The sequence below is a fragment of the Triticum aestivum genome, chromosome 7D (genome assembly GCF_018294505.1).
Source record: "Triticum aestivum cultivar Chinese Spring chromosome 7D, IWGSC CS RefSeq v2.1, whole genome shotgun sequence".
Lineage (NCBI taxonomy): Eukaryota > Viridiplantae > Streptophyta > Magnoliopsida > Poales > Poaceae > Triticum > Triticum aestivum.
The window spans coordinates 638,243,932-638,251,254 of NC_057814.1; positions in this window are offsets into that span (position 1 = coordinate 638,243,932).

The following is a 7,323-nucleotide window of genomic DNA, read 5'->3' on the forward strand; positions in this document are numbered from 1 at the left end:
GCTTAATTCCTGCTCGTCCTCGAGTAGGTAAATGATAAAAAAATTTGATGTGGAATGCTATCTAGCATAATCTTGATCATATGTCTAATCATGGCATGAATATTAAGACACGAGTGATTCAAAGCAATAGTCTATCATTTGACATAAAAACAATAATACTTCGAGCGTACTAATAAAGCAATCATGGATTTTCAAAACAACATGGCCAAAGCAAGATTATCACTACAAAATCATATAGTTTGGCCATGCTTCATTTTCGTCACACAAAATGCTCCCATCATGCACAACCCCGATGACAAGCCGAGCAATTGGTTCATACTTTTTAACGCGCTTCAGCCTTTTCAACCCTCGCGCAATACATGAGCGCAAGCCATGGATATGGCACTATGGGTGGAATAGAATACGATGGTGGAGGTTATGTGGAGAAGACAAAAAGGCAGAAATTCTCACATCGACGCGGCTAATCAACGGGCTATGGAGATGCCCATCAACTGATGTCAATGCGAGGAGTAGGGATTGCCATGCAACGGATGCACTAGAGCTATAAGTGTATGAAAGCTCAAACTGAAAACTAAGTGGGTGTGCATCCAACTTGCTTGCTCATGAAGACCTAGGGCATTTGAGGAAGCCCATTGTAGGAATATACAAGCCAAGTTCTATAATGAAAATTCCCACTAGTATATGAAAGTGACAACATAAGAGACTCTTTATATGAAGAACATGGTGCTACTTTGAAGCACAAGTGTGGAAAAAGGATAGTAACATTGCCCCTTTTCTTTTTTTTTTCTTTTTTCTTTTTTTTTGCGGGCTTCTTTGGCCCCTTTTTTATTTAGGCTTCTTTGCCCTATCTCCCTTTTTTTCTTTTTTTTTCTTTTTTTAGGGGGCAATGCTCTATAATGATGATCATCACACTTTTATTTACTTACAACTCGATATTACAACTCGATACAACAACAAAGATATGACTCTATATGAATGCCTCCGGCGGTGTACCGGGATGTGCAATGATCTAGCGTAGCAATGACATCAAAAAACGGACAAGCCATGAAAACATCATGCTAGCTATCTTACGATCGTGCAAAGCAATATGACAATGAATGCTCAAGTCATGTATATGATGATGACGGAAGTTGCATGGCAATATATCTCGGAATGGCTATGGAAATGCCATGATAGGTAGGTATGGTGGCTGTTTTGAGGAAGATATAAGGAGGCTTATGTGTGATAGAGCCTATCATATCACGGGGTTTGGATGCACCAGCGAAGTTTGCCCCAACTCTCGAGGTTAGAAAGGGCAATGTACGGTACCGAAGAGGCTAGCAATGATGGAAAGGTAAAATTGCGTATAATCCATGGACTCACATTAGTCATAAAGAACTCATATACTTATTGCAAAAGTTTATTAGCCCTCGAAGCAAAGTACTACTACTCTTGCCCCTAGGGGGATAGATTGGTAGGAAAAGACCATCGTTCGTCCCCGACCGCCACTCATAAGGAAGACAATCAAAGAAACACCCCATGCTTCAAATTTGTCACACAACGGTTACCATACATGCATGCTACGGGACTTGCAAACCTCAACACAAGTGTCTTTACAAACCACAACCACCCACTAGCATGACTCTAATATCACCATCTTTATATCGCAAAACTATTGCAAGGAATCAAACATATCATATTCAGCGATCTACAAGTTTACGTAGGATTCTATGACTAACTATGTGAATGATCAATTCCTGTCATCTCTCTGAATAGATATAAGTGAAGCAAGAGAGTTTAATTCTTTCTACAAAAGATATGCCCACGCTCTAACAAATATAAGTGAAGCAAAAGAGCATTCTACAAATGGCGGTTTTCTATGTAAAGAGAAACAGGCAATCCAAACTTCAAAAGATATAAGTGAAGCACATGAAGCATTCTATAAAGCCATACTCAAAAAATTTAAGTGAAGTGCAAAGAGCATTCTATAAATCAACCAAGGACTATCTCATACCAGCATGGTGCATAAAAAAAATGAAAACTAAATGCAAAAGACGCTCCAAGACTTGCACATATCGCATGAACAAAACGAATACGAAAACATACCGATACTTGTTGAAGAAAGAGGGGATGCCTTCCGGGTCATCCCCAAGCTTAGACGCTTGAGTCTCCTTGAATATTTACTTGGGGTGCCTTGGGCATCCCCAAGCTTGATCTCTTGCCTCTCTTCCTTTTCCACATATCGAGACCTCCTCGATCAAACACTTCATCCACACAAAACTTCAACAGAAAACTCTGTAAGATCTATTAGTATAATAAAGCAAATCACTACTCTAGGTACTTTTTCACACCAATTCATATTTTGTTTTTGCATTGTGTCTACTGTAATATAGCTCTTCCATGGCTTAATGGACTGATAGAAATTGATAGCTTCATCAAAACAAGCAAACTGTGCATCAAAAACAGAATCTGTCAAAAACAGAACAGTCTGTAGCAATCTGAACATCCACAATACTTATGTTACCCCAAAAATTCTACCAAAATTAGGAAACATAAAAAATTTGTACAGAAATACGGTGCAAAAGGAATCAGAACCATTTGACGTTCCAGTTAAAAATGTAAAATCGCGCACTACAGCCAATGTTTCTGTCCTGCACTGTACAAACCAACAAGCATTGTAAACATCCTAAAGGCAAACCTTGGCACATTATTTTTATAATACAAAGGAATTGTACAAGGGGATAATTATTTTCGATTAAAAGTTTCTGTAATTAAGATTCACAAAGTTTCCATGAGCATGAACAAAGTTCAAGGAGCTCTCCCACTTCAACAATGCTTCTCTTTCTCACTTTCACTTTCCTTTTTGAAAAGTTTTGGGTTCCCCTCTTTATTTTTTTTGTTTTTAGACTTTATAAAAGCAATCAACAGAAATAAATGACTCTCTAAAAATTCCGGGTTGTCTCCCTGGCAGCGCTTTCTTTAAAGCCATTAAGCTAGGCATATAGTGCTCAAGTAATGAATCCCCCCGGATCCCAAGGTATATCAAAGCCAATTTTAATTAACAATGATTTGTAATTTAGTAGTGAGCACAAAGTAACATATATCAAGCAACAATGAAGTCTAACTCTCTTCCTATGCATCGGCATGTCATAAAAGAACAATTCATGCACACAAAGTAAGGGCCAATGCATAGTATAAGCAGTTTCTTGCAATTTTATCATATTGGAAACATAGAGAGGTGGAGATATAGTTCCTCTCTCATAATAATTGCAAGTAGGAGCAGCAAGCACATGCATATTATATCTATCAAAATCATCATGTGCAACGGTAAAAGGCAACCCATCAATATAATCCTTAGTAAGCACAAACTTCTCCGATATAGTGTAGTTGGGAGAATTCAAAAAGATAATAGAACTATCATGCGTGGGTGCAATAGCAACAATTTCATGTTTAACATAAGGAACTATAGCAAGTTCATCTCCATAAGCATAATTCATATTGGCATCTTGGCCACAAGCATAGCAAGCATCATCAAAAAGGGGTAATTCAAGAGAATCAACGGGATCATAACAATCATCATAGCAATCATCCTTCGGTAAGCACGAAGGGAAATTAAACAATGTATGAGTTGAAGAGTTACTCTAATTAGAAGGAGGGCACGGGTAGCTAATCCGCTCTTCCTCCTTTTGTTCTTCGCTCTCCTCATCATCTTTTTCATCCAATGAGCTCACAGTTTCATCAATTTCTTCTCCCATAGCTTCCTGCAAAATATTAGTCTCTTCTTGGACAGCGGAGACTTTCTCAATAAATGCATCAATATGGTAATTGTATTCATAATTTTTATAGCAATATCTAAGTATAGCAAGATTTTCAGGTCTATAAACTGATTCATCAAACTCTTTAAACATAGATTCAATCTCATAAGCACCCATAAAAGCAACAAATTCTTCTATTTGTTCCACATCATAGTAATCATATCTACCATTAGCATAAGAAGCTAAGGTTTCATTATCATTGAATTTGCATGAAAAGGGAAGGTGTGGAGCCTTCATCCTAGAGCAACAAGTATAATCATGTACCAGCATAGTTGACGAGCATACGAACGCAACATAGAAATTTGATCCCATAATAGTTTCCCTTTTTGTGTCAAGCGATAATCCCTAAAGTATTCACGTTGATCCAACGTGTCTTCCATAACAAAGTTGAATGGGTTTTCTCAGGATTATCAAAGTAGTACATAATTTCTGTCACATAACGAGCATCGAGGGTTTTAGGAGGTTCCCCATATCCATGAGTAGCAAGTACACCTAATTTTTTTGGTATTTCGTGTTCCATATCCATAACTAAAGATAGAGAACAACTTAGAATAGCAAATAAAAATTACTTAGTGATAAAGCAAACAAGCACACACGAGAATATTCACCCCACGCTATGACACCCCGGCAAGGGCGCCAGAAAAAGGTCTTGATGACCCGCAAGTATACGGGATAGTTGTAGCCTCTTTTGATAAGTAAGAGTGTTTAACCCAAAGAGGAGCTAAAGGTAGAACAAATATTCTCTCAAGTCCTATCTGCCACTGATACGAATCTACGCACACTTAGTGTTCGCTTTACCTAGAACAAGAATGAAACAAGAAGTACTTTGTAGGTGTGATAGGATAGGTTTGCAAGAATATAAAGAACGCGTAAATAAAAGTAGGGGCTGTTTAGATAAAGAAGAAATAAAGTTAGTTTTAGTAGAGAGCTTTTTGTCACGAGAAAGTTATTTGTCCAAGGCAATCGATAACTAGACGGGTAAACACTATTGCAATTTTATTTGAGGGAGAGGCATAAGCTAACATACTTTCTCTTCTTGGATCATATGCACTTATGATTGGAACTCTAGCAAGCATCCGCAACTACTAAATATCATTAAGGTAAAACCCAACCATAGCATTAAAGTATCAAGTCCCCTTTATCCCATACGCAAACAACCTACTTACTCGGGTATGTGCTTCTGTTCACTCACGCCACCCACCATAATCAAATCATGAAGATATTGCAAACCCTACAGCGGGGATCCCTCACGACATCATAGGATAGCCATACATCATTGGGAAATAATATATAGCGTTGAGCACCATGTTTAAGTAGAGATTACAGCGGGTAAAAGAGAGGTTACACCGCTGCATAGAGGGGGGAAGAGTTGGTGATGAAGGCGGTGAAGTTGTTGGTGAAGATCGCGGTGATGATGATGGCCCTCGGCAGCGCTCCGGCGCCACCGGAAGCAAGGGGGAGAGAGCCCCCTCTTCTTCTTCTTCCTTGGCCTCCTCCCTAGATGGGAGAAGGGTTTCCCCTCTGGTCCTTGGCTCCCATGGCGTGGGTGGGGCGAGAGCCCCTCCGAGATTGGATCTATCTCTCTGTTTCTGCGTTCCCAGATTCTGCCCCTTCACCGTTTCTTTTATATCCGGAGATCCGTAACTCTGATTGGGGTGAATCTTTCGCCCAGATTTTTCTCATAAAATTAGCTTTCTTGCGGCAAAAGAAGAGCGTCAACCGCCTTACGGGTGGCCCACGAGGGTGCCAGGCGCGCCCAGTGGGGAGGGCGCGCCCCCCTATCTCGTGGCCACCTCGGGCACCGTTTCACGTTGATTTTACTTCCCAAAAATCACAAATATTCCAAAATAATTCTCCGTCCGTTTTTATCCCGTTTGGACTCCGTTTGATATTGGTTTTTTGCGAAGCATAAAACATGCAACAAACAAGAACTGGCACTGGGCACTGGATCATTATGTTAGTCCCAAAAATAGTATAAAAAGTTGCCAAAAGTCTATGAAAGTTTAATAATATTGGCATGGAACAATCAAAAATTATAGATACAACGGAGATGTATTACCACCTCGTCGACACCGCATCGCCACCCCCTGGAGGACGACCTCGCCGGACCTCCCCGCCGGCCTGCCTCCTCCTCCCCACCGGCCTGCTTCCTCTCCGCTCTCGTCCCCGTCGACCACCCCGACCCCCACTGCCCCGAACCCTACGCCCGCAGTGAGGACCCCGATCCTCCTCTCTCCCCCTGTCCCCGCGCCGTCCGGGCCTCCCCTGCTTGTCATGCTCGGTGCGCCACCGCGCACAGGCGCCCGCCGCCCGCCCCTTCGCCCGCAGATGCCCGCGCCCGCACAACACCTGCTCCTCGACGCTGGTCGCCCGCGGATCCCCCGCCCCTGGAGCCCCTCGTTAGCCACTTGGTCGCTTCCTCGTCAGGCACCTCCGCCTTGCCAGTGCCAACCGCCGCTGCCGCCCTTCGCCTGCGCCGTCCGCTGCTGCCAGCCGGCTTACGCGGCCCCCTGCTTCCCCGTCGCCCAGTGACCTCCCCACACCGGGCGGGTTCTGTCCCAGCGCCCGGCTCCGCCGCTCACCGTGCCGTCCCTCCTGCTCCAGCTATGGCCGCGACCACAACCGCGCCGGCACCGGACCCCGGTAGCCCGCGCCTGCCCCATTCGGGTGGCGCCCATCGCCCGCTCGCCTGCACCCACACCTGTTAGCGCCGTGCCCGCTAAGGCCCACTGGCTCAATGACAAAGGGGCCCCAAACCCCCAGAACGTTTTTATAAAAAAGGAAGTAAAATAAAGAAATGAATTAATAAAATTAATAATTAATTAATTAGTGAATTAATTAAGTTAATTACTCTCGTTTAATTAATCTAATTAACTAGCTAGTTTAATTAAACAGTAATTAGGTTAGCTAAATCCTAATTAACCTAAACAGAGTATGACACGTGGGTCCCACACGTCAGTTTGACTCAGTCAATGCCCTGTTGACTGCTGACGTCATGATGACATCATCATGCACTGTTCTGGATAATGTTGAATTAACTTAATTAGATAAATCCTAAAAATGATTTAAATCTTTTAAAATTAATATAAAATAAACCGTAACTCGGATGGAAAAGATTTGTACATGAAAGTTCCTCAGAACGACGAGACGAATCTGAACGCGCAGCCCGTTCGTCCGCCACGCGTCCCTAGCATAGTGAACATGCTATTGAAGTGTGAGGCTGAAGAAGTGATACAAAACAGACCATGTTCAGACAATATACCACTGCTATTGAAGTGTGAGGCTGAAGAAGTGATACAAAACAGACCAAGGCAAAAGAGATATGTGGTAATGTGGGAGAGGGATGCTAGTTTACCTAAGAAAGTGGAATCAGCTTGGTCATGAGCTGTAGGAATAAACATTGTTAGAATACTTGTATACGTATAGATGGTGTATAGTAAACCGTATATACATTGTAGGACCAGGTACAGTGTATTTGCTTCATTGTAATCCGGTTGGTAGGTTGTTGGAAGATCTCTATCGTGTATAG